Source organism: Primulina tabacum, chromosome 10 (assembly GCF_025594145.1).
Source record: "Primulina tabacum isolate GXHZ01 chromosome 10, ASM2559414v2, whole genome shotgun sequence".
Taxonomy (NCBI): Eukaryota; Viridiplantae; Streptophyta; class Magnoliopsida; order Lamiales; family Gesneriaceae; genus Primulina; species Primulina tabacum.
In genome coordinates this window covers 10,967,198-10,992,630 of record NC_134559.1, presented here as the reverse complement: position 1 = coordinate 10,992,630, position 25,433 = coordinate 10,967,198, and the positions used below count along the sequence as shown (strand labels likewise).

The 25,433-nt window shown below is 41.2% G+C and overlaps 1 pseudogene; it reads left to right on the top strand.

Annotated features, from left to right (window-relative positions):
* Positions 1–15,314: 15,314 nt before the first annotated feature.
* Positions 15,315–16,998, top strand: LOC142505447 (6,7,8-trihydroxycoumarin synthase-like; annotated as a pseudogene).
* Positions 16,999–25,433: the final 8,435 nt, after the last annotated feature.

The window sequence follows — 25,433 nt, the reverse complement described above, 5'->3', positions numbered from 1 at the left end:
AGCCTTACGAGGTCGAACTTGATGAAACTCTGAGTTATTTTGAAAAACCGATCCAGATTCTAGATCGTAAAGAAAATCAGCTCAGAACGAAGACTATTCCGCTTGTTAAAGTTCAGTGCAGTCGTCATGGCATTGAAGAAGCTACTTGGGAAACTGAATCAGACATGAGACATAAATTTCCAAAGTTAATTCATTGATGTGAGTTTCTTAATTAGCTTCTATTATATTTGCTTGTTTATGTAATTTGATTGTTTGCGATTTCGGGGACGAAATCATGTCTCAGAGGGGGAGAACTGTAATGCTCGAGATTTTATCCTGTTAATCCGAGATTATTAATTTATGAATTTATGTGATTATGAAAAGACAACTCCGAGACAAGATTTAGGAAAGCATGAGTATGGTGTGTGTGAAATCCAGTAGGCATCGCGCACATGCGCGGAGATGAGGCGCGCATATGCGCGAGAAGCTTAGGCCGAGGCAGAAGACCTTGGGCATATGCGCGAGACGGGGCGCGCATATGCGCGAGCTGGTGAATTTCATTATTGCCGAGACAGTAAGTCTCGCGCATATGCGCGAGAAGAGGTGCGCATATGCGCGAGCAGATGGAATTGTCATGTGCCGAGACAGTAGGTCTAGCGCATATGCACGAAGACAGGGCGCGCATATGCGCGAGCACTAATGTATGAAAAATTTCCACTTGTCTTGCCATGCATGGGGACATGTATAAAGAAAGATTTCAATTCATTTCCCTTTAGAATTTTAGAGGAAAAACCGAGAAACCTCCTTGAATCCTCAGCTTTGAAATTCTAGAATTGTGATTTAGCGAGATCCGACCGTCTGATTTTCAATCCGACTTTTGTTCTGTGCTTCTCTCGTCAATAGCTTCAAAATGATGTTAGTTTTAATACTTTCCTGTATCGTTCGAAAATTTTGTATTGAAGAAATCATGATATGATTGATATTATGTATTCTCGAGATTATGATGATCGTATAATCGAAACCAGATTGAAGAACGGACAATTTATGCAATTGTTATCATTTTCAGCCTATATTGAATGAGATTGTACAGATTTGGTAATTGTGGGCTGCAATTGTGTTGATTATGAGTTGTGATTTTTATCTGGTGATGTCTGAGTTGCTAGATATATCGAGATTTGTGCTGTTATGCCGTCAAACAGAATTAGACTGAGTTCTGATAATATCCATTATTGCCTTGAGTTGTATGTGATATTTTACTTCTCGAATATGTCATTCTAGATTTGGTATTGAAGGCTTCAAAGAACGATCAAAGCCATATTGATATTATCAACCAAGAACTACGATAAAAGAAATGTATAAATCAATGTTAAACCGGGAGATACAACTCGAGTAAGAGAGAGCTTGAGTTTCCCAAAACCACATACTCTATTGTATTGCTTTGATGTGTTTGCAATTCTTGAGATTGATATGCTTAGTCTATTGAGTTATAGCAGAGCATGTGTTATGAGTCTTTGGCAGAGGTGCCTAGTCACTGGACTTTTGGTTTATATCGATATGCTTAGGAGGAGATCGACTCCTATTGTAGAGATTCGATATAGAGGGCCAAAGTCTGGGAATAAGAACGTACCATCATCTAGCTAGGAAGAGTAGGTGGGAGACTTGTTACGTTCTTATTCAAACCAGGATCCCTAGATAAGAGTTGAGTCAAGAATAAGAGTTAAAGAGTTTGATTTACATTTTCGTATCAATTTATGTTTTCGTAGATTACGATGCATATTGTTTTACAAATGTTATATGCTTTTGTATATGCTTGTATGAAATGCATGTATACATTGTTTATACTGGGAAATATGTTTCTCACCGGAGTTATCCGGCTGTTGTTTATTTGTATGTGTGCATGACAATAGGTGAGACATGATCAGGGTCGAGAAGAGCTTGATAGATCAAGATTAGAGTGGTGATCCGGGCTTAGAAGTAGAGCTGTTGTTCAACACATGACATGTAGTTGATAAACATTAGTTTGTGATGACTTTCTTTTGTACAAGACTTGTACTTTTGATCATGTTGTAGATATTGAACTTGATCTTGTAATTTGAATAAGATGGGACCTAACTTGTTGTAGAAATTTGTACACTTGTTATAAGGTGTTCAACATTAAAAAAAAAAAAATTTGCGACCCAGTTTATTTAAGTAATCCATTTAATCCCAATGATGATTGAAAAGAATAAGTTAGCGTCGGGTCCCCACACTTTTCATGGTAGAACTGTGGGTAAGCATAAGCTTATCCATAGTAATATTATCATTGAAAATATATTACTTGTTGAAAATTTTAAATACAACTTAATCAGCATAAGTCAGTTAGGTGATAACCACTATTGAGTTGAGTTCAGTAAGCACAATTGTACTATCAAAAATAGCTCTGGATGTGTCATAATGACAGGTGATAGATTTGGTAACACATTTAAAGTCAGTTGAACAAATCAACCGAATGAACCAGTATGCTTCCTAGCATCCAACTCATCAAGGAACTGCTTGTGGCACCAAAGCTTAAATCACTTAAATTTCAAAGTCATTGCAAACCTGAGCAAAAATAATGTGGTCAAAGGTCTGCCCAAAATTGATTTTTTTAAAGACAAAGTGTGTCCAACTTGTCAGTTTAGAAAGCAAGTTAGGTCATCTTTTAAAAACAATGGATGTTACTAATCAACCCGAAGCTTAGAGCTGTTGCATTTGGACTTATTCGATCATATTCCAGTCACAAGTTTAGGAGGAATGAAATACACCCTAGTTATTTTCGATGATTTCTCAAGATTTACTTATGTCATTTTTTTAAAATCAAAAGACCAAACAGCTACTCGACTGAACAAATTTTTTAATTGACTTTTAAATGAAAAATCAAAAAGAATTGACAAAATCAACTCTGATAGGGTAACTGAATTTGTTGATCAAACTTTGTCAATTTTCTTAGAAAATCATGGAATCAGGCATGAATTCTCAGCAGCCAGAATATCTCAACAAAATAGGGTTGTTGAGAGAAGGAATATGACCCTTAAAGAAACTACTAAAACAATGCTTGCTTATTCTGGAATTTCTCAAAGATTTTGGGCAGAAGCAATGATCACATCATGCTATACTCAGAACAGTTCAATGATTAACAAGAAACAGGGCAAGAAACCCTATGAGATCTGGCATGGAAAGCAACCTGTGTTATCCTACCTAAAAATTTTTGGTTGCAAATGCTTTATTCAGAATAATGGTAAAAACATCTGACTTGTTTTGATGCTAATTCAGATGAGGGAACATTTATTGGTTATTCATCTATTAGCAAAGCTTTCCATGTCTTCAACAAACGAACACTAAATATTGAAAAATATGTGCGTATTGTATTTGATGAAACAATGTCGACTGGACAATCAACCGATACAACGAAACTGATCAATCGATTTGACGAAATCAGTTTGGAAGATGAAAGTGAGGAAGAAACTCCAATCACTACAAGAAAATATATCAACAACAACACTCCTACGACAACGGTTTTTATAAAAACCGTTGTGTTTTTTTTAACAACGGTTTTAACAAAAACCGTTGCCGCAGCCTAAAAAAAACCTCTTATAGATAACAGTTTTTTAAAAATCGTGTCTTTGATGTGTCTATGACTTCTATGAGCGTTTTTTTTTTTTTGCTACAACAACGGTTTTAACAATCCGTTGTCTATGAGCGTTTTTTTTAGGCTACCACAATGGTTTTTAAAAACCGTTGAGCGTGTTTTTTTGGGCTACAACAACGATTTTTCAAAACCGTTGTCTATATAAGTTTTTGTCAAGGGTCAAAGACAACGGTTTGTGTAAATCGTTGTCTTTCGGATGGTTTTTTAACTACGAAAACGGTTTTTTAAAACGTTCTCGTTTTTTAGTGTTTTATTTGGTTAACGACAACGATTTTTAAAAAAATGTTGTTATAGTTCTATTTTTGTTAAAAAAAATCGGTTAATATTTAGCCACGGTTTTAACAAAAACATAGCATCGTCGCTAAATATAGCGACGGTTTTAACAAAAACATAGCGATGATTTTAATAAAACCGTCGCGATTTTAAATTAGCGACAATAATTAAACCGTCTCAATTTTCATAAAACTGTCGCACTTGTAAATCAGTGATGGTTTTAAAAAAACCCGTCGCTTCATTTAGCGACAGTTTCAGTTAAACTCTCGCAATTTTAAATTAGCGACGAAACAACCGTCGCTAATTTAATATTTGCGACAATTGTTTAAAAAATCGTCGATAATAGCGATGACTTTAGCTTAACCGTCGCTAATAGCGATGGTTTAATAAGAGTTGTCGCTAATAGCGATGGTTTTTTAAAAACCGTTGTAAATTGTCTATAAATATCCGCTTCCTCAGTCATTTTCTTTCACAACAAATTTTTCTCTCTTCCACGATTTTAATTTCGCTTCAATTCTATGTATTAAAGATTATAAATATTATTAATTTAGTAAGATTGTAAGTTTTTTTTTGTTAGATTTATTAAACTATAACAGCAACTTTTTTTTATTTTACGAAAAAACAATAGCGACGGAAATCATATGAAAAATCATCATCAAATGACCAACCGTCGCTAATTAGCGACGGATATCACTATGAAAAACTGTCGCTAATAGCGATGGTTTTTATTAGCGGCGGTTTTTTTAGAAAAATCGTCGCAATATTTAGTTTAACAACGATTTTTCATTGTTATGACAACGGTTTTTCACCGTCGTCTTTAGACATCTACGACAACGGTTTTTCACCGTTGCCTTTGAGTACACCCTTTAACCACATGGCCTTTAACAACAGTTTTACAACACCTACGGCAACGGTTTTTCGCCGTCATCTTTAGACGTCTACGACAACGATTTTTCACCGTTGCCTTTGTGCGCACCCTTTAACCACAGTGCTTTTAACAACGGTTTTACAAAACCTGCGACAACGGTTTTTCACCGTTGTCTTTGGCATTTTTTGGTAGTGAATTATCAAAAGAACACTTCAATCTCCAGAACCTAAGATATTTGACGAACCAGCTGGACAAAATGATGCTTTGATTGATCAATTAATTGATACCCAAAGAACAAATGAAGTCCCAACTGATTTCAACCCAACTGATTCAGTTCCACAATGCATATCGAATGAACCATACTACAGATGGAACATGAATCACCCCGTCTTGTGATAGGTAACCCATCTACTCCCATAAGGACCAGATGGCATATGATCAATCAATTTCTACATGCTGCATTTATTTCTAATATTGAAATAAAAAAGATTGATAAGACACTAACAGGAAATAGCTCGATTGATTCTATGCAAGAAGATCTCAATCAATTTACCAGAAATCTTGTGTGGGACTTAGTTCCAAGACATTTTCATCACAGTTATAGGTACAAGATGGGCATACCGAAACAAACTTAATGAAGATGAAACTGTGGTAAGAAATAAAGCAAGACTCGTGGCTCAAGGATTCATGCTTGAAGAAGAAATTGATTATGATGTAACATATGCATCAATAGCTAGACTGGAAGAAATCAGGATGTTTCTTGCCTACGCCTCTTACAAGAACTTCAAAGTATATCAAACGGATGTCAAGAGTGCATTCTTGAATGGACCATTGCAAAAAGAAGTCTAAGTTGAACAACCATCATGTTTTATTAATCAATTATTTTTTGATCATGTTTATCGTTTAAACAAGGCTTTATATGATTTAAACAATCCCCAAGATCTTGGTATGAAACTTAGTCTGGATTTTTAGTTAATCATAACTTCGTTACATGAACTATTGATAAATGTTTAAATTTTTCAAAGAAGATCATACATTGTTCTAACAATATATGTTGATGATATCATTTTTAGGTCTACTAACCCAAAATTGTGCAATAGGTTCGCTAAACTGATACAGAAAAAGTTCGAAATGAGCATGATGGGTGAACTGAACTTCTTTTTAGGACTTCAAGTCAAGCATTTGGATACTAGAATAGTTTTCAGTCACACAAAGTATGCCAAAGAACTACTCAAGAAATTGGAATGAAATCATGTTCAGTTGCAACAACACCCATGAGTTCATCAGTTAATCTTTATAAAAATGAAAGTGGAATATCAATAGATGTAAAAATGTATCGAGGTTTGATAGGCTCATTATTATGCTTGACTGTCAGTAGACCAGATATTTTATTTGCAATTTGTATGTATGCTCATTTTCAATCTAATACTAAACAATCTCATTACTCTAGTGCCAAAAGAATTCTTAATAATCTGAAAGGATCAGTTAAGGAAGTATAAATGTTTAGAAGGGGGTTGAATAAACACTTATGATTTTTGAACTCTTTTTCAAATATGAATCAGATCTACACAAAAATTATGAAGTTCATGTATGTTCTAGTATGCGCAAGTATGCAAGCATGTTTATGAAAATTTTTCACGTTATGACACGTCTATGTTATGTATGTATGTTCAAGTTTATGGCAAGTTCAAGTTTCATGTATGTACGTCCTATTTTAAAGTTGCATGTGGTTTTTATTACGTATTATTCGTTACTTCCAGTTTATACGGGTTGAGTCTTTAGACTCACTAGACTTGATCGAAGCAGGTGAGGATGTTTATGAGGAGACAGTAGGTGGGGACCAAGGAGCAGGCTTGGACTGAGCGGGAGGTTAAACCCGAGGACCGCCATGTTTTTAAGTTTTTTGAAAATGTTCAAAGACTTTTGTCAAACTTTATTTTAGATCTTTCGTTGCGACAAGATGAGACGTACAATATTCTTATCGAATTTTGGACGTTCATGTCTTACTTAAGAAAATTTTAAATTCTTCCGCAAATTTTAAGTAGTAAAAGCATGGTACGTTACAGTTGGTATCAGAGCCGTGTTCTTGTAAAGGGTTATGCCTACTGCCAGTAGCAAGAAGCTCACGAAGTCACACCTCAAGTCTGTAAGTTTTAAAGTTTTGAATTATGTTATGTAGTAAGCGCATTGTCATGATTTCAGCATGTTTACATTTTTGAGTTCAGAGTACGTGCATCTATGTTATTGTTATTATATATTCAAGCATAGTGGGTTTACAGTGTTGGGTGAATTATTGGAACAGTATGCCTCCTAGACGTGTGATCGACCGTGAAGCAAGGGGTGAGGACAGAGAGCCTCGAGAGGAAAGAAGGGACGCTCCTCCACCTCCACCGCCAGATATGCAAGCACAAATGTTGGCAGGAATGACTCAGTTCTTTGCACAGTTTACGAAGAACCAGACTGCAGTAGATGCGGGGGAGAGGCCCAGACCGGAAGCAGTGTATGAGAGGTTTAGGAGGATGAATCCTAAGGAGTTTTCGGGTACCACTGACCCGATGGTAGCTGAGGGATGGATTAAGTCCATCGAGATAATCTTTGATTTTATGGAACTGACCGATGCAGATAGGGTCAGGTGTGCCACGTTCCTTCTGTCAAGGGACGCTGCGTCCGTGGCAGTCAACTTGCAGGTGTTACCTTGGAACGGTTTCAAGGAAGTCTTCTACTCCAAGTACTTCACTGATGAAGTACGCTCTCGCCTAACAAGGGAGTTTATGACGTTGAGGCAGGGAGACAGCAGTGTGGCAGACTTTGTGAGGAAGTTTGAGAGGGGGTGTCATTTTGTACCCATGATAGCTAATGATGCCCAGAGTAAGCTGAGGCATTTCATGGATGGGTTGCGGCCGGTCTTGCGCCGTGACGTGCGAGTTTCTGGTCCTAATACTTATGCAATTGCCGTGTCTAGAGCTTTGGCGGCAGAACAAGACCAGAGGGACATAGAGGAGGACAGGCAGGGCAAGAGGCCCTATCAGGCACCACCGCAACAACAGCAGCAGCAGCATCAGAGGCCCAAATTTAAGAAACATTATCAGGGGCCACCAGGGAAGAAATCTTATCAGGGACCTACAAAAGGGCAAGGGTCCGATTCAGCAGCAGGGGCGCCTCAAAAGCCCGGTAATTTCCCAGTGTGTCAGAAGTGCAATCGCCAGCATCCCGGACATTGCTTATGGGGATCCGGGAAATGTTTTAAATGTGGAGCTACTGACCACATGCTGAAAGAGTGCCCACAGTGGAAGCAGCCAACGCAGGGCAGAATGTTTGCCATGCTATGCACAAGAGGCAGACCCAGACACGACTTTACTGATAGGTAAATTTTCTACCTAAGCTCAGTATTAATTTTGCCTTGCATGTGGAATTTTATTTGGAATTATTAAGGTGTAGTAATATTTTGAGTGATTTGGGATAATAATTTTCTGCTATATTTGAGGTTAATGTTAGAATTTTTGGGAATGCAAGTTTTGTGTGTGCTAACGTCTCTCAGGAAATATTTTCATTAAGAGAATAGCCACTCAAGCCTTGATAGATTCAGGAGCCACCCATTCTTTTATTTCGGAAAAATTTGCTAGTCACTTGGATATCAAGACCATTAGACTCGATGTGAATTATTCAGTAACCGTCCCATCAGGGGAAGAGCTGTCAGCTACTAGTGTGGTCAGAAACATTGATCTAGAATTACACGGCCACCTAGTGTATGCCGACTTGATCTTCTTACAAATGCCGAAGTTCGATATTATTTTGGGCATGGACTGGCTGACGAGGAACAGAGTTTTGATTGATTTTCAGAAGAGGTCAGTATTGGTTAGACCGCCGAGCATGGAACAGTTTCTTTTTGAACCAGCCAGATGGAGAAGTTTCCCTCGCATGATCTCTTGCATGCAGGCTAGGAGACTTATTTCTAAGGGGTGTCAGGCCTTCTTGGCCAGCATTATTTCTGCACCTGACATACCCACTCCGTCTTTATCAGAGGTGCCAGTAGTCAGAGACTTCCCAGATGTCTTTCCTGATGACGTCACAAGACTTCCACCAGAGAGAGAGGTGGAGTTTGCAATCGATCTTATGCCAGGCACTGTGCCAATCTCTAAGGCACCGTATCGATTAGCTCCAGCTGAAATGTTAGAACTCAAGCAGCAGATTCAGGAGCTTCTCGACAAGGAATTTATCCGCCCTAGTTTCTCGCCGTGGGGCGCGCCAGTGCTCTTTGTGAAGAAGAAGGATGGGAGTATGAGGCTGTGCATCGATTACCGAGAATTGAACATGGTAACCATCAAGAACAAATACCCACTTTCTAGAATCGAAGATTTGTTCGACCAGTTGCAGGGAGCTACAGTGTTCTCTAAGATAGATCTTCGATCAGGGTATCACCAGCTGAAGGTGAAAGATGCAGATGTTCACAAAACAGCCTTCAGGACCAGGTATGGGCATTACGAGTTCTTAGTGATGCCGTTTGGACTGACGAATGCTCCAGCAATTTCATGGACCTCATGAACCGAGTATTTCAGCCTTACCTTGATCAGTTCGTCATAGTATTCATTGACGATATTCTCATTTACTCGAAGAGCCATGAAGAGCATAGCCAGCATTTGAGGACAGTGTTGCAGGTTTTGCAGGGTCTCAAGTTGTTTGCGAATTTCAGTAAGTGCGAATTTTCGTTGGAGAAGGTAGCGTTTTTGGGTCATATTATTTCTAGCAGTGGAATTGAGGTGGATCCAACCAAGGTAGCGGCATTTAAGGATTGGGTTGAACCGAAGAATGCATCCGAAATCCGCAGTTTTCTGGGTTTAGCCGGTTACTACCGTAAGTTTATCCAGGGATTTTAATCGATAGCAGTGCCACTTACTTCACTGACCAAAAAGAATGCTAAGTTTGTGTGGAGTGATGAATGTCAGAAGAGCTTTGATACATTGAAGCAAGCTCTTATTTCAGCGCCAGTGTTAGCCATGCCAACAGAGCAAAGAGATTTTGTGTTATACACCGATGCATCTAAGCTCGGGTTAGGCGCAGTATTGATGCAGCAGGGTCGGCTCATAGCTTATGCTTCAAGGCAGTTGAAGGTGCATGAGAAGAATTACCCGATGCATGACTTAGAATTAGCAACTGTTGTCTTTGCGTTGAAAATTTGGAGACACTACTTGTACAGTGAGAGATGTCAGATATTTACCGATCACAAGAGTCTCAAGTATTTCTTCATGCAGAAGGAACTGAACATGAGACAGAGACGGTGGTTAGAATTGGTAAAAGACTACGACTGCGAAGATTAGCTACCACCCAGGGAAAGCTAATGGTGTCGCAGACGCCTTGAGCAGGAAAGTGGCAGTTGTAGCACAGTTGTCAGTACAGAAACCTCTTCAGTATGAGATTCAGAAGTTTGATTTAGAAGTTTACCGCAAGGGTAGAGCTCCAAGGCTGTCTAGTCTGACAGTCCAATCTTCCTTGCTAGACCGTATTCGTGCGGGCCAGCCTTCAGATGAGTAGTTACAGAAATGGAAACTGAAGGATGAAGCCAAAGGCAGTGTTCTCTACACAATGTCAGATGGCATTGTGAGATACAGTGGTAGAATGTGGGTGCCCAGTATTGATTCGATCAGAGAGGATATTCTAGCAGAGGCACACGCATCTCCGTATTTTATTCACCCAGGAGGTACCAAGATGTACAAGGACCTACAGCTCCTGTATTGGTGGCCAGGGATGAAGAGAGACATCCGAAGATTTGTGTCTGAATGCCTCACTTGTCAGCAGGTGAAGGCAGAGCATCAGAGGCCAGTAGGATTGGTTAAGCCACTCCCCATCCCAGAGTGGAAATGGGAGAATGTTACAATGGATTTTGTGGTTGGTTTGCCGAGGTCAGTCAGGGGATCAAATTTCATTTGGGTTATAGTGGATTGACTCACTAAGTCAGCGCACTTCTTGCCAGTAAAGACGACTTTCTCCATGACGCAGTATGCGGAGCTTTATATCAGGGAGATTGTTCGATTTCATGAGATCCCTGTTTCAATTGTGTCCGACAGGGACCCGAGGTTTACATCGTCCTTTTGGAAGAGCTTACATGCAGCCATGGGGACGAAATTGCTTTTCAGTACAGCTTTTCACCCGCAGACAGATGGCCAGTCTGAGCGAGTGATTCAGATCTTAGAAGACTTTTTGCGAGCCTATATGATCGATTTCCAAGGGACTTGGGAATCGAAGATACCTCTAGTGGAGTTTACCTACAACAACAGTTTCCAATCATCTATTTGTATGGCTCCCTATGAGGCATTGTATGGAAGGAAGTGCAGATCACCAATTCTTTGGGATGAAGTCGGTGAGAGAGCAGAACTTGGTCCAGAGATAATTCAGCAGGCTGCGGATGTGGTGGTCAAGATTCGGGATAGAATGAATACCGCCCAGAGTCGTCAAAAGAGCTATGCCGATAAGAGGAGAAGAGATCTCGAGTTTGCCGTAGGCGACCACGTTTTTATAAAGATAGCACCTATGAAGGGTGTTATGAGATTTGGGAAGAGAGGCAAGCTCAGTCCGAGGTTCATTGGACCGTTCGAGATTCTTGACAGAGTTGGGACACTAGCCTATCGTGTTGCCCTTCCGCTGAATCTGGCCGGGGTACACAATGTGTTCTATGTCTCGATGCTAAGGAAATATCTAGCTAATCCTTCGCATGTTCTGAGCTACGAGCCGTTGCAGTTGGCTCCAGACCTGTCTTATGAGGAAAGACCCGTCCAAATCCTAGACAGACAGGAGCGCAGACTTCGGAACAAGGTGACTAAGCTAGTCAAAGTCCAGTGGCTAAACCAATCAGTGGAGGAGGCCACTTGGGAGACATAATCAGATATGAGGAGTCGCTACTCGGAGTTGTTCGGTAAGACTTAATTTCGAGGACGAAATTTTTATAAGTGGGGGAGGAACTGTAGTGCCCAAATTCAGTACACGTATAACCCATGCATTTATTTAATTATTAAAGCATATAATTAATTTTATAAGGAGTCTTAGCGATGCATGATTTATTTAAATACATTATTTTAAATTATTCATGTTATGTGATGCACGTTAAAATGTTCTTCGAGTTTCATGTTCAGGCGATTATTCGAGGCTGGATCGAGGAAAGGACTGGTGACGATTTTGGGCAATTTCAAAAGATGGTATTTTATTTTAAGTTAAGGATGGGGCATTTTAAATAATTTATTTAGTTTTATCATTTTAAAGCCTTATTTATGTATTTTGTAATTTAAGAGTTTATAACTTTTAAAATTAGTGTGTAATTATTTTAAATGGGGAGTTTGATTAAATTAGTGTGTGTTAACCTTTAATTAGTATTTTTAATTAGTTAATTTAGCACTAATTTCTCCTAATTAAAAACCCACACACACGTTACACACACTCACACACACTTACACATTTTTTACACACACTAAAACACACAACACACCCTACACATCTCATTTTCAGATTTTTAAAAGAGAGAAAAACCTAGGGTTCTTCCACTTTCAGCAGCCGCCCCTACCCCTCTGATTTTCCAGCGTATTTTCGTGTGTTTTCTTCAAAGATTTTAGTGCCACGATCGTCCCGCATCAACCTCGCATCTCTCCTCGCTTCGGTATTGTCGTTACGGTATTTTTGAATATCAAAGGCACGTATATTCTGTTCTTTCTGCATCGATCTCGTCATATTATGTGTTGTGTTAATTTTTATGCGTAAAAAATCATGTGCTACATTCGTCGTTTGAGCGGAAAATGGTTCGGATCAGTTTTGAAATAATTTTTAGATCTGAAAACTTGTTTTCGCTATCTTTTTAAATACTGCGATTTTTCGGTCGTGATTCTGAGAAAACTTCCAACACAAAAATTGTAGAACTTTTTGATGCCTTCGATTTGACAGTAAATTCAAAATATTTGTATATAAATTGAGTGAGTTATGGTGTTTCTCGTGGGGCTGCTCAAACTGCGTTTTTCAGAAAATATGTGTTGATGTGTTCTTGAGATTTATTGTTGCAGGTTTCGTTGGGGATCGACGAGTGATCGTTGCTGCATCTAGGTTTTCTTAGTATGATGTTGGGTTGTTATTTGATATGTCGTTTAGTGTCGATAGGCAATCAAGTACCTTAAAAGTCGTAGGAAACGTTTCTATGTCAATTGCCACGTTTTTGAATGATATGCGTCGTAGGGTGAACATCGTTGCTTTGGGAGTTTGTACGAATTGGTTTGGTGTTATTGCATGCTAGGATGGGTCTCAGGGTGTCGGTTCATGGTCCTTACAATCGAGTCTAGAATGACAAACATTGCGTGTTCAGAATTTTCGTGAGTTTCCAATTACCGCAGGTACACGGACCCTTACACGGGGCCCGTGCCTTTGCTCTCTTTGAAGTGTCAAATTCCCGAGGTACGCGGACCCCTAGACGGACCCTAGCACGGGGTCCGTGTCCCTTCTTCTTCCCGAGTCCTTCCTTTTGCGCGCACACACGGACCCCCACACGGAGCAGAGCACAGGATCCGTGCCTCCCCTTTTCCCCAAGACACAGTTCACAGCATGGACACGGACCCGGAGCCGGACCTGGGCAGGGGGTCCGTGTGCTTGTTATTTTGGGAAATATTTTTAGTATACTTTGGGGTTGGTGTCATGGTTTAGTTCAACGATTTACAAGGTCGAGACATGGGAACTTTAGAATGTCCTAAGAAGTGATTGAGCTCGTAAGTAAGTGATATTTACGTCTAAGTTATGCAAGTTAAGCATGTCAATTCATAATTAGCATGTACAGCGACGGCCCCGATCGAAGTCCAACGAATCCCTCAACGCCAAGTAAGTATGTTCGACGTGCAAAGAAAATATTTTAAATTTTTTAGATATGCTAAATGTCTTGTGACCAATTTATGAATGGGTTTGGAAGTCGGTGAACGTGGCCGAGGACCTCTCCACCCCGTTAAATCATGAACGGGTTTAGATCGTGATTGGAAAGCGTTAAATCATACATGTGGACCAATCAGCCCGTTAAATTATGAACGGGGATTCTCATGTATGTGGCAGTGGATACGTCCTTGTCAGCCCAGTACTGTGGTTTAGTCTGATCAGACGATTATGTTATGGGTCACTTGCTTTGAAACATTCTCTACGCAAAAATTATGAAGTTCATGTATGTTCAAGTATGCGCAAGTATGCAAGCATGTTTATGAAAAGTTTTCACGTTATGGCACGTCTATGTTATGTATGTATGTTCAAGTTTATGGCAAGTTCAAGTTTCATGTATGTACGTCCTATTTTAAAGTTGCATGTGGTTTTTATTACGTATTATTCGTTACTTCCAGTTTATACGGGTTGAGTCTTTAGACTCACTAGACTTGATCGATGCAGGTGAGGATGTTTATGAGGAGACAGGAGGTAGGGGACCAAGGAGCAGGCTTGGACTGAGCGGGAGGCTAAACCCGAGGACCGTCATGTTTTTAAGTCTTTTTGAAAATGTTCAAACACTTTTGTCAAACTTTATTTTAGATCTTTCGTTGCGACAAGATGAGACGTACAGTATTCTTATCGAATTTTGGACGTTCATGTCTTACTTAAGAAAATTTTAAATTCTTCTGCAAATTTTAAGTAGTAAAAGCACGGTACGTTACAGCATGTGAGGCCCGGGGCCGAAGAGGGACGGGGGGTGATCGCCGGTGCCATCAGTTGCACAGACAATGAGCGGCTCCTAACAGACTTCTAGGTGGAGGGAACATGAATGAACCGACCCACACGGGAATGAGAGGGATTCCGAGACTGTTCAATGTAATGGACTGTACAGTTGAAGTGGGCTTAAAAGATTTGATTTGTACTACTCATATCCTGAAGGTGCATCTTGTTTTCGGTAGCTCATCACATAAGAACTCCAAAGTTAAGCGTGCTTGACTTGGGGCAATTTTGTGATGGGTGACCTCCTGGGAATTTCCCAGGGTGCGTGTGAGTGAGGACATAAGCACGTTGGAAAGACCCGTCTTGATACAGTGAGGACATTCTTTGAATCTGGGGCGTCACAGTTGGTATCAGAGCCGATCTCTCTTAGTACGGTGTGGTTCGGGGACGAACCAAGCGAAAGCTGGTGGGCATGTGAGGCCCGGGGCCGAAGAGGGCAGGGAGGTGATCGCCGGTGCCATCAATTGCACGGACAATGAGCGGATCCTGGCAGGCTTCTAGGTGGAGGGAACATGAATGAACCGACCCACACGGGAATGAGAGGGATTCCGAGACTGTTCAATGTAATGAACTGTACATGTTGAAGAGGGCTTAAAAGATTTGATTTGTACTACTCATATCATGAAGGTGCATCTTCTTTTCGGTAGCTCATCACATAAGAACTCCAAAGTTAAGCGTGCTTGACTTGGGACAATTTTGGGATTGGGTGACCTCCTGGGAAGTTTCCCAGGGTGCGTGTGAGTGAGGACATAAGCACGCTGGAAAGACCCGTCTTGATACAGTGAGGACAGTCTTCGAATCTGGGGCGTCACAGACGGCGTCAATACTCACCTCTATCTATTCAAACTCGCCAAAACATATGGTTCTCTCATGTCCATGAAGCTGGGTAAAGTTCAAGTTGTCGTAGTTTCTTCAGCGAAAATGGCGAAAGAAGTTCTAAAAACGCACGACCTCGCCTTCTGCAGCAGGCCGCCTTCTCTTGGCATGCAGAAATTAACCTACGGTGGATTGGATATAGGTTTCTCCCCTTACAAGTGATTCTTGGAAGGAGTTAAGAAAGATTTGTGTGCTTCATTTGTTTAACAACAAACTGGTCCAATCATTCCGGCCGATTCGAGAAGACCAAGTATTTCGTATGATAAAAAACATAGCAAATTCCAACTCATCTGGTCAAGAAGATGTTGTCAATCTGAGTACGATCGTCCTTGAATTGACTGTAACGTTGATCTGTAGGATTGCATTTGGCAAGCAATCAGGTGAAGAGGAATCGAACAAATGAAAATTCGACGATCTTCTGATTGAGGCACAGTCGCTGCAGGCAGGTTTCTTTTTTTCCGATTATTTACCTTGGTTCAGTTGGGTAGGACAAGTTAACTGGTATGTTATCCAGGCTGGATAAGACTTTCAAAGACATGGATGAGTTCTGCCAAGGACTGATTGATGAGCATCTGGATCCAAATTACAGGGATAAGACGATGAATACCAATAATATTCTTGACATTTTACTCCAGCTTAGGGAACAGAACTTGTGCTCTAATGATTTGACATGGGATCGTATCAAGGCTGTGCTCTATGTAAGTTATCTCTTTTCATTCTCATGACAACTCCTCCAACATGGGTTCTATGATGTTTTTTCATTGAATTTAACGGCTGAGACCAAAAATATTAACAAGATTGATTTCTTTATTGTACGCTGTTTTTAGGATATATTTGTCGCTGGAACCGACACAAGTGCATTGTCAATTATCTGGGCTATGACTGCCCTCATGGAAACTCCGCGTACGATGAAGAAACTGCAAGCTGAAATCAGAGAAACCATTGGAAAAAAGGTTTTGTAAACGAAGAGGATGTGCCCAGGCGTCACTATCTTAAAGCAGTCGTAAAGGAGACCTTAAGACTGTACCCACCAACTCCACTTCTAGTACCTAGAGAATGTATGGAAGAACGCATTGTAGGAGGATACACCATCCCAGCTAAAACTTTGGTCCATATCAATTCATGGGCCATTGCAAGAGATCCAGAATATTGGGAAAATCCAGATGAATTCTCTCCAGAGAGATTCTGGAATAGTTCTGTCGATGTGATCGGACGAGACTTTGAACTCCTACCTTTCGGCTCGGGAAGAAAGGGTTGTCCCGGGATATCGATAGGGCTGTCAACTATGGAGCTTGCACTTGCCAATCTTGTTTACTCTTTTGACTGGGAGTTGCCTCATGGATTAAAGAAAGATGGCATAGATACTGAAGCCTTGCCTGGGATGGCTATGCATAAGAAAACTCCACTTTGCCTAGTACCGAGAAAATATATTTGTGCTTGAAACTTGATAAGCTAAAAATATATATGATATTATGTACTGAAATTAGGAAAAGTGAATAAATTCCGGGACCTTATACTAATAATGATTTGTTGTGATGTATTTAGACTTGTTACATATAATCGGCTAGCTGATCTTCTCGAGATCCCATACTGTTGTATGTTAAAAGCCTAGGTCTTTTGTCTTTCACTATAGCTGCATCAAATGTTTTATCATTTGCGTTAACGATTATATTAACTTTTTGAAGTTCATTAGTGTTGTTTTTTCCTACAAATGCAGTGAGAATAAGCTGTACTTTTAATGGTTAATTCCTTGCTTGTAAAAGGCCAAGTTTGTAGGATATTCTTAAAAACAGACCACCTATGTGATGGGATCGGTGCTGCCACCAGCGAGGTGTTTTAAGCACAAATATTCTCAATGATCTGCAATAGCTCGTGTTCTAAGAATGTAAACACCGATAAATTAAATCGAGTTTGGTTTTAAGCCAAGCGGAAATTACTCAAAGTAATCTTTCGTCAAGAAAGCTGAACAATTTAAAGCTTTTTAACTTGTGTGAACTTAATAACTGAAATAAAAAGGATCGGTTCGAGCTTGTATCAGTTCAGTTATGGTGAGAACTGAACTGATATCAGCTCAAATTCAAAGCAATAGTTAAACGATTAAAGACACAAGATATGTTTACGAATATTCGGAGACTTCAACTGCTCCTACGTAACCCCTTCTACCACCTCGGATAGGATCCACTAGAAGACTTCGATTTATACAACACCTTGTAAAAACCTACTCAGCTTAGGACTTATGCTATTACCTAACTGAACTCCTAGTCTAGCCTGAAGGCAGCACCTTCTAGCCAACACTTATTTAACATCTATGTATTAAAGACTACATACACAAGTTTAATGTCTTTGTGCAAGACTCACTCAATTAATATTTGTAAGAACCAGGATTTTTCCACCATGTAATTAAATATTTGTAAGGGATTTTTTTAGGATTTTATTGCTATGTTTTTGGGAACTTATATTTGAGGAGATATATTGTAATACCTTGGAGATACGATATTAAGTCATTAGAATATCATGCATATTTTCGAAATTTGGGGAATATAGTGCAAGATTGGAAGGCAATATACTGGACTAGAAGACTAAGGCATAAATCTTGCATGATTTTCGAAAATCTCTACTAGGATAGATGCCTAGATATCTTGACCCATGAATGCAAGATTAAGCCACAAGAATGGAAACAAATCTCCCTCTCCCTTGCATCAATTTTCGAGCCATCCAAGGGGTGGGGAATCAAGAAAAAAAATCCACAATTTAGGAAGATACATCATCAGCCATGGCAAGGAATAATTGGAGCCAATTTATGAGATTTGGACACAAATTTTGGTAAGGATTTAGCCACCAAATTTAGCTTAATCCTCTCCCCTATAAATAGTGCACCATACCTAGCCATTTGTCACACCTAATTTTCGAAAATCCCCTTGCTGAAACCTCGAAATTCAGCAGTTTTTCCTAGCCAAACTCTGCCGAAAATCTTCCAAGAAAAATCAAGCCGTAGTGCCGCCGAGTGAAGAACAAGGAACGATCCACTTCTCGAAGCCGAGCACCTACGTTTTTCGCAGCTAAAAACACAATAAGTGGGCTGTTTCTAAAACTCAAAGTTTCGACTTTTATGCATATGTGAATTTTTCGGTTTTTGAAAATACAGTCGAGTACATGTCCTTTCCTACTCCTTTTCTTGTGTTGTGTCATTCGGTTTTAAGCACTGTGAGTAGTCGACTGTATATGGGTGGGAATCCCAACCATGACGTACCCTTACGCGGTGGGGGTTATAACCGCTACACGGCCTCGCCTCCTTAGAGGAGTAAAAATTAGGGACTGACGTCAGTAAACCATAGAAAGTTAGATAAATCACAGTGGCTGGTAAAAGTTATGCATGTGTTATGAAGTATGTATGCAACTCATGTTTATGTTCGAAATCTATGCAGTTGTTTTTATTGTGCTCGATATTCCCCCGCTTGCTGAGTATTCCCAAATACTTACCCCCTTACAATCTGTCCCAGATAAGTCCGAAGAACAGGTCGAGGATGAAGAGTCCGAACAGTTTTGGGGTTGGTGATTCGCAAGAATAGTAGTAGATTTTATTTTGAATATTCTGATTTAAACGAATTGTAAGACGCTTCCGCATTGATTACTTTTTCGTTGGATTTCATTATTGTAAAGACTGTTATTACGTTTAAATTATGATATATAAACTGGTTTTGTTTATACTGTGCTACGAAAGACTTGTTGTTTCGATTGTGTGATTGTTGAACAATGCCGGTGTCAATCCCGAGTTTGGGGCGTGACATTTAAGTGGTATCAGAGCCGCCAGGTTCATAATCCGAGTGGAAAAATCGATTTAAAAAAAAAAACGAAAAATCATCGCTGGAATTTTAACTTGAGGCCGATGCTATCCCCTCCGAAACGGCCCAACAAACGAGACTCACCACCCTAAAGTCGTGAGGTAGGGGCTAAAATTGCGAAATTCCTCCGTTTAGGCCTCCGAAACGTCGTTTTTGCCGATTTAGGAAATATTCGTAGACCCTATAACTTCTCGTAGGGAATTCCGAATTCGATTCCGTCAATTGTTCTGGAATCCTCTCGACATATGCTTCGAACCCATATGTCAAATTCCAAACTTTCAATTTTTGGAAAAAAATTATATATTTATTTAAATTTTGAAAATTTCATATATATTGCATATTCTCACTTGTTATATACTGCCTAGTTCAGATTCTGAGCATTTCCATTTTTTTTATCTCAGGAAATGGCTCCATCTACCCATATGCGACCCCGTACCCGTGCCCAAGCTGCCATTCGTCTGAAAGAGCTTGCTCTTCACTATCAGTCCCGTTAGATTCGGCGACTTAGAGCCAGATTGAGTGAAAGGAGGAGTGAGGTCGAAACCTTAACCACTGAGAAAGAGGAGATTCAGGTCCGCCTTAACCAGTCGATCTATCAGGGTGAGTTAGTGAGAGGTGATAACATGGACCTGAGAGATATCATTGAGCAGTGCAAGTATCAGCATGGGAAGCTACGAGAGGATGCGGAACGCTATCGCAAGGAGTTGGAGGAAGAGAAACAGCAGAATGCCAAAGGTAAGAGAAGGCTGGAGGTTTCGTGTGAGGCCATGAACAGCCTCGCATATGTGAGCCAACGTCTGACTCAACAGGGTAAAGCGCTGAAGAACAAGATCAAGGAGAATAAGAGGGGGTACGAACTGCGCCACCAGTGTACCATAGATCTGTTGGACGAGGCAGAGGCAGATGTTCAGGGGTGGAAGACATAGGTGGCCCAGCTTAATGCAGAGAATGCCCAGGTTAATGCAGAGAATGCCCAGCTCACCCACATGGTGGAGCTACTGCAAGAGGCAGAGCCGGAGGAGGAACCAGAGGAAGAGAAGCCGATAGAGATCGACGAGCCTATAGCTGCCATAGGAGATGGATAGATAGATGATTAGAGTTTCTTAGTGACCTTTCCTTATTACTAGGACTTTATCTTTCCATTGTTGCTATTTTATTTCAGTCAGTATGATTTATTTCCATTCAGTACGCTTTGTTCATTCAGTTGTTTCTTTACATTCAAAAATTAATAAAATTATGATTATTTATTAATCTCAGTCGTCCATCTATATTCAAGTTATGTTTACTTATTAACTTCAGTTGTTTCAGCATAACTCATTTATCCAATCTTGTCGTTATGCACGTCAAATTCTTAGAAGCGTTTAACTTGTAGGAAATGGCCGGTAGACCACCAAGACAAAACCGCAATCCCCGATATGCTAACAACAACAACAATGCCAACGAAGAAGGCAACGTACCTCCGCCTCAGTTCAGTCTTAATCAAGCAGACTTGATGGCCATAGCCACAATAGTGGCAACAACACTGCAAGGGTTAGTGAACCCGAATGCCAATCGACCACCACCTCCACCACGGAACGGAGTAAAGTTCCATTATGAATCCCTCCGCAAGAACAGGTGTCCAACCTTCAGTGGAACTGCTGACCCTGAAGTTAGCCAGAGTTGGCTAAAAAGCGTGGAAACTCAGTTGAGACTGTTGGAAGTCCCGGATGCACTAAAAGTGGACGTGATAGTGCCCTTCCTGGAAGATCGGGCAGGCAAGTGGTGGTAAGCAATCTCGCCAGCCATGGCAACTGCAGCACCAATCATGTGGCAACGTTTTAAGGAAGCTTTTCTGAAACAGTAACTATCCAGCCGAGGTCAGGTTGCAGAAACTGAGTGAGTTTGAAAATTTCAGTCAAACTCCGGAAATGTCAGTGGTGGAATACACCTCTCAGTTCAATGCCCTTGGATCTTATGCCCCAGCAATTATGGCGAATGAAGTTCTGAAATTGCATCATATTAAGAAGGGGTTGAATAGCAGGATACAATCAGCTCTAGCAGTCTACCAACCTGCCAAATTTTCAGACCTGATGGGTGCGGCTATGCGAGCCAAAGCTGATATTCGTCGAAGAGAAGGGGAAAACAGGAACAAGCGACCCCCTGTCAGCCAGCCTTCCCAGGGAAAACCAGTGTTCAAGAGGCCCAATCAGTCAGGTGGACCTCCCTCAGAGAAATTCCCCACCAATAACCATCAAGGACTCAAGCCATGCCCAACTTGCGGATTCAAGCACTCCGGGGAATGCCGAAGGGCCAGCGGTGTTTGCTTTGGATGTGGAAAATCGGGGCACATAATTGCAGAGTGTCCTACCGCCGCCAACCGACCAGCAGGGCCGAACAGAGGAACTGGGCCAATTGCGGGAGCAGGCCCTAGTAAATCAAAGGAGGACAAACCGAATGCCAGGGTGTTTGCCATCACGTAAGAGGAGGCAGACGACGCGAACAGTGTCGTGTCAGGTACCATATTTATTCAGCAAGTGCCTGCTTATGTGTTATTTGACTGTGGTGCTACACATTCCTTTATGTCTAAGAGATTTGCTAAGAAGCTAAAACGTAAGCCCGTTAAGCTAACTGAACCTTTCCGAATAGCCACATCTACTAGTAGAGCTATTGAAACTGACGAGATTTAGAGAGATCATAAAATCAGTATTAGTGACCAGACTTTTAGCGCCGACTTGATACAGTTGGTCATGGTCGATTTTGACGTAATCTTAGGAATGGATTGGTTAGCGAGAAACAGTGCGATGGTAGATTGTAAAGGAAAGAGAGTCAAAATCCGAACCCCACATCAGGAAGAAGTCGTGTTTCACGGCAAATCCAAAGACCGGAAGTTGCTGCTCTCCGCATCTCAAGCTTGGAGAGCCATGAAATCCAGAGAAGACGTCTACCTAGCAATGGTCAGTGAAGTAAGAGAAGAAGTCGAGCTGAAACTGGAGGACATCCCGATAGTGAGAGAGTTCCCAGATGTTTTTCCATAAGAACTCTCGGGGACGGTCCCGAATCGCGAAGTGGAGTTCGAGATCAATCTGGTTCCCGGCGCTGCACCAATCTCTAAGGCACCTTACAGAATGGCACCAGCCGAACTCAAGAAGCTGAAAGAACAACTCCAAGAATTGCTAGATAAAAGGCAAATTCGACCGAGTGTGTCCCCGTGGGGAGATCCAGTACTCTTCGTGAAGAAGAAAGACGGGAGTATGAGATTGTGCATTGACTACAGAGAATTGAACAATATCACAATCAAGAACAGGTACCCTCTACCTCGGATAGACGATCTATTTGATCAGCTTAAAGGAGCCTCCGTCTTTTCTAAACTAGATCTGAGGACAGGTTATCACCAGTTGAAGGTCAGGGCTGAAGATATCCCCAAGACAGCCTTTCGAACCAGGTATGGGCATTATGAATTCACATTGATGCCTTTTGGTCTGACCAACGCACCGGCAGCATTCATGGATCTGATGAACAGAGTATTCAAGCCATTCCTGGATCAGTGCATAGTGGTATTCATCGACGATATCCTCGTCTATTCTCCTGACGAGACGAGCAATGAAGAACACCTTCACCTTGCGTTGCAAACTTTGAGAGAGAATAAGCTTTATGCTAAGTTCAGCAAGTGTGAATTCTGGCTAAAGAGTGTGTCCTTCCTGGGACATGTAATTTCGAAAGCAGGAGTGTCAGTGGATCCAAAGAAAGTACAAGCAATCACAGAATGGCCGAGACCGAAGAACGCCACCGATATCAGAAGCTTTCTTGGATTGGCAGGCTACTATCGGAAGTTTGTCGAAGGGTTCCTCCTCCATAGTCGTACCACTGACGAAGCTTACTCAGAAGAATTCTAAGTTCATCTGGGATGAAAATTGTGAGAAGAGCTTCCAGTCATTGAAAGAGAAACTCGCATCCACGCCAGTATTGATCCTGCCCGCAGAAAATAAAGATTTCACTATTTACAGTGACGCCTCTAAGGACGGTCTAGGATGCGTACTAATGCAAGAGGGAAGAGTGATCGCCTACGCATCCAGGCAGTTGAAACCGCACGAACAGAACTACCCTACGCATGATCTGGAACTAGCAGCGGTTGTCTTCGCCTTAAAGATTTGGAGGCACTACCTCTATGGTGCTAAATGTGAAATCTTCACAGACCATCAAAGCTTCAAGTACCTGTTCACCCAGAAAGAACTGAATATGAGGCAACGGCGATGGATAGAACTTTTGAAGGACTATAACTTGACCATAAGTTACCATCCGGGTAAAGCAAACAAAGTTGCTGATGCGCTAAGTCGGAAGGGCCCAGGCAAGATAACTCTAGCTTCCCTCTCAGCACAGCCATGTCTGTAGGAGACCGTCAAGTTAAACCAAGACCGAGACCCGGTACTGACCAAACTTAAGGAGCAAGTCAGAGAAGGGAAGTCTCAGGAGCATCAGAATGATGACAAGAGAATCTTAAGGATGAAAGGGAGACTGTGTATGCCGACAGTGATAACCTTCGCCAAGAGATAATGGCAGAGGCACACAAGTCAAGATTCTCAGTCCACCCGGGCAGTACGAAAATGTACAGGGATCTCAAGAATAATTTCTGGTGGAATGGCATGAAAAGAGACGTAGCTGAATTCGTCTCCAGATGTTAGATATGTCAGCAGGTCAAAGCAGAACACCAGCGACCTGGAGGATTGCTGCAACCTCTGGAAATTCCCGAGTGGAAATGGGAGCACATTTCTATGGATTTTGTGGTAGGATTGCCAAGGTCCAGGCAAAGCCATGACGGTATATGGGTTATAGTAGACAGACTCACAAAGACTGCACACTTCCTACCCGTCCATATGAATTACAATCTTGATAAATTGGCTTCGCTGTACATGGACAACATTGTGAGACTTCATGGAGTGCCAGTGAGCATCCTATCTGATAGAGACCCGAGGTTGTCTCGCGCTTTTGAAAGAGCTTTCAGGAGGCCATGGGAACGAAAGTGACGCTAAGTACGGCCTATCATCCTCAAACCGATGGGAAAACGGAGAGAACCATCCAAACCTTAGAAGATATGCTGGGAGCATGCGCTCTGGAATTCAGTAGCAATTGGAGTACTCATCTACCCTTAATTGAGTATGCTTATAACAACAGCTATCACAGGCAGCATCGGAATGGCTCTGTACGAAGCCCTTTATGGAAGGAAATATCGGTCACCACTTTACTGGGATGAAGTGGGAGAGAAAGCTGTGTTGGGACCTGAGCTGATACAGATGACGGTGGACAAGGTTAAAACTGTCCGGGAAAAGCTCAAAGCAGCTCAAGACCGACAGAAAAGCTGGGCAGATCTTAAAAGAAGGCCGGTAGAGTTCAACGTGGGCGAGAAAGCTTATGTGAAAGTCTCGCCTATGAGAGGAGTTGTCCGATTCAGTAAAGCCGAGAAACTGAACACTCGATAGGTTGGACCCTTCGAAATCTTGGAAAAAGTGGGCACACTAGCATGCAGACTAGCATTGCCACCAAGCATGTCAAGGATCCACAACGTGTTCCATGTGTCCCAACTAAGAAGGTACATTCCAAACCCAAGGTCACTGTTTTAGAAGTAGAACCACTCTTGACCGAAGGAAACTTGGGAGAAGGACTGAGATACGAAGAAGTTCCGATCAGAATCGTGGACACCATGGAACAAGTCCTCAGGACGATGCATCATTCCCTACGTCAAGGTGCAGTGGTCCAACCACACAGAGCGAGAAGCGACATGGGAAGTTGAAAAGAAGATGCGAAAGGAGTATCCCTACCTATTTGGAGACCAAGCCAACTCAAGTTTCAAGGACGAAACTTTTCATAAGGAGGGAGGGATGTAAGAACCAGGATTTTCCCACCATGTAATTAAATATTTGTAAGGGATTTTTTTTAGGATTTTATTGCTATGTTTTTGGGAACTTATATTTGAGGAGATATATTGTAATACCTTGGAGATACAATATTAAGTCATTAGAATATCATGCATATTTTCGAAATTTGGGGAATATAGTGCAAGATTGGAAGGCAATATACTGGACTAGAAGACTAAGGCATAAATCTTGCATGATTTTCGAAAATCTCTACTAGGATAGATGCCTAGATATCTTGACCCATGAATGCAAGATTAAGCCACAAGAATGGAAACAATTCTCCCTCTCCCTTGCATCAATTTTCGAGCCATCCAAGGGGTGGGGAATCAAGG